Raw genomic sequence first — 3576 nt, 5'->3', positions numbered from 1 at the left:
TGCTGAGCTTGTGTCTTGCATCCCTGTGTGCATCCATGTTGAAGTGTCCCGGTGTCCTTCATTTTCCTGTGGCAGAATTCTACCTCCATCCTCTTAGGGTCCTATACTGGCTCCCAAATTAAATAGATTAACAGGAGAAAAGCATGGTCAATGTTTTAAGACAAGTTTTATATGGCTTGGGTGTCTTCATAAAGAAAAAAGTGTGTAAACTGCAAAGACAGACCTTGTCTCAAAAAAAGAAAAACAGGCTGGGGAAAAAGCACTCAGCAAATGTCAGTTAATACTGTGAGCATCAGAGGACTTAACACCATCTTCCCTGGACCACAAGTAGCACTCAGCCTCCTGGCCCATATTCAGGAGCAGTGTCTATTTCTCTGATTTGTTCAGATACCAAACAATCCATACAAGAGGACCTTGGCACCAGGCATGGTGGTACCTCCCTGTAATTCCAGCACTCTGCAAGCCTGAGGCAGGGGGATTGTCAGTTTGAGCCCAGCCTGGGCAACTTAACAAGTTAGCAAGATTCTATATAAAAAAAAAAAAAAAGACTAGGGAGCTGGGGATGTAGCTCAGTGGCACAAGCACCTGCCTGGCAAGGGTAAGGTTCTGAGTTCGATTCCCAGTACCTGAAAACAAAAACAAAAGACTGGGGTATAGCTCAGTGCTAAGGTTCAATTCCTAGTACTGCAAAACTGAGAGAAAAATCAAATCAGAAAAAAATAGCATTGTCATTTTGCTGTCCATGTGCTCTGGGGTCCTGGGCTGTGACCACCTTCCTGTGAGGATGGAAAGATCCTGCATCTGCACCTGTGTGACAGCCACATGCGTGCTGAGCCCTAGGAACATGGCTGGAGCGGCTGAGATGTTACACTGTTTTGTCTTTTGCTTTTTTTTTTGTTTTGTTTTTGTTTTTTTGGTACCAGGGATTGAACTCACGGCCTCGAGCTTGCCAGGCAGGTGCATAAGCCACTGAGCTAAATCCCCAGCCCCTCGAAGCTAGCTACTTAGTTTTCACAGATGAGTCTCAGGTAAGTGTGAAGACGGTGCAAAATAAACCCAAGTGGAGGTAGTATCTGGTCTAAGCAAATAAACCAGTTCCCCCCTTCCTTTTCCAACCCCTCCCCTTTTTTGTACTGGGGATCAAACCCAGGGCCTTCTCACTGAACTACATCCTTTTTTTAATTTAGACAGAGTCTTGCTAATTTGTTCGGGCTGGGCTTGAGCTTGCACTCCTCCTCTCAGCCTCTGAGTGCTGGGATCACAGGTGTGCACCTCCAGGCCTGGTTTAGAGAATCTTTTCTGAGGATCTTGAATTTGGGATGAAACAAGGAGCCCTTCCCAGTGGTTTTCTTCTTTCTTGATCTAGATGCAGCTCTGAGGAACAAGTAGCAAAAAATGGTGTGGTAGCACTGTGGGAAGCTGAGGCAGGAAGATCTCACCTGGGCAACACAGAAAGATCCAGTTTCAAAATAAAAAAGAGCTGGGAATGCAGCTCAGCATGAAGGCATTGAGTTCAATCTCCAGTAAGAAAACAAAACAAAACAGGAACCCTGCATGAGCAGAGATCACAAGGTTAGACTGAGGCCCATGGCTTCTTTGCTAACTCACGACTTTGGAGCAGATAGGGAAAGTTCAGTGGGAAGAGGCAGATGTAGGCTTAGGCCCCAGTGAGGTCATTTGCACTGTACCCTATGCTGAGACCTCACCTCTCCTCAGGAAAGTGGCTAGGTGCATCCCAGCAAAAAGAAATGATTAAGTAAAACCTGGCCATGTGCTGAAACTTACTTCCATGGTCTTCCTCCGCCCCCAAACCTGAAGCTGTAGTTTGTTTATGAGAAAAACATCAGGGCTGGGGATAAGCGATTGCCTTGCAAGCAGGCAGTCGTGAGTTCGATCCCTGGTACCGATAAAAACGAAAAAGACAAAAAAAAAAAAAAAAAAAGAAAGAAAGAAAGAAAGAAAGAAAGAAAAGAAAAAGCACCATCCTACAGTGCACCTGACCAGTACCACTCAGAATGAGCATGCTCAGCAAGAAGGGTGATCTGCAAAACCTCCCCAGCCCAAAGAGTGCAGGGAGCCCCGAGGACCACAGACAGCAGGATGCTCGATGTGCATACGGAGCAGAGAGGGACAATCTGGAATAGACAGAAGAGTCACAGTTGCCAGGGGCTCAGGAAGAGTGGTCCTAACAGTGCAAGCGTTCCTCTTGGGGCACTGGAAATATTCTGGAACTAGATGTCAGTGGTGATTGCACAACGCTGAGCAGGTAACCAGTACCACTGAATTGTTCACTTAAAGAGGTTAATGTTAAACTGGACTCAGTGGCACACATCTGTAATCCTAGCACTCTGGGAGGCTGAGGCAGGAGGACCGCAGTGTAAGCCTAGCCTGGGTAATTTACCAAGACCTTGCCTCAAAATTATAGAACAGAGCACTAGGAGGTCCTGTGAGGAGAGATGCAGGCGAGGTAGCTTGAGGTAGCTACTGCCTCGGCTCACCCTGGGACAATACGCAGAATCTATCATCCCTATTGAATAAGAGGGGAAGACTACACCAACATAGAGAAAACTGGAGAAGATATGTGCAGAGTTGTACATAAGGGTAGACACAAAACTACAGGGCAAGTGGGAGCCATGAAGAAAATCAGATTAGAAAGTGAAGAGGAAGGATTCCTAATATGACAGTTCTAAAACTTTTTTTTTTTTTCATGACTAGGGATTGAATCCAGGGCCTTCACACTAAGCTACATCCCCAGTTGTTTCTTTGTTTGGTTGGTTGATTGGTTGGTTTTGTTTTGTCTTTTTGAGACAGGGTCTCACTATGCAGTTGAGGCTGGCCTTGAGCTCACTTCGTAACACAGGCTGGTCTCAAACTCATAACTATCCTCCTGCCTCAGCCTCCCGAGTGTTGAGATTACAGGCATGTGCTACCACATCTCACTCCCAGTTGGTTTTTGTTTGTTCACTTTGAGACAGGGCCTTGTTATGTAGTTCAGTCCAGCCTTGAACTCACTATGCATCCCAGGCTGGCCTCAAACTCCGAGTGCTGGGATTATAAGTATGCACCACTATCCCTGGTTTCTTTTATTGTTTATTTTGAGATAGAGGTACCGGGGACCGAACTCACGACTGCCTGCTTACAAGGCAGGTGCTTATGCTGCTGAGCTAAACCTCCAGCCCCTAAATTCTCTTTCTACAGATCAGATTCAAGGCTTTGGAACTCTACAGCTCAGGGATTTCTCACCAACTCACACTGGTGAGTGGGGGAGGAAAGGGACATTGACCGGGTGGGGAAAAATAAAATGTGCGTGTCTTAGAATCAGTGAGATGGAAGCTTGAGCCCCTACCTTGCCATTTGCTGGCTGTGTAAAGTTATTGTACCTCTCTGCACCTGTTTCTTCACCTGCAAGATGCGAGACAGATGAGACTCTTCGATAATACCCACAGCAAGACCCAGCCAAGGACACAAAGGACCATGCCTGGGAGTGGGGATCTTTTCCTTCCTGGCCCCTGTCTCTGTTTTCCTGCAGGACTGAGGGCTTCCTCCCTTCCAACCTGCACAAGGCTGGGCTGAGTA

Source organism: Cavia porcellus, unplaced genomic scaffold (genome assembly GCF_034190915.1).
Source record: "Cavia porcellus strain 051 isolate PalLab524CR breed Dunkin Hartley unplaced genomic scaffold, mCavPor4.1 scaffold_16, whole genome shotgun sequence".
In the NCBI taxonomy this organism is placed as follows: Eukaryota; Metazoa; Chordata; class Mammalia; order Rodentia; family Caviidae; genus Cavia; species Cavia porcellus.
The sequence above is the reverse complement of the archived record's forward strand: the minus strand, read 5'-3'. Positions refer to the sequence as shown.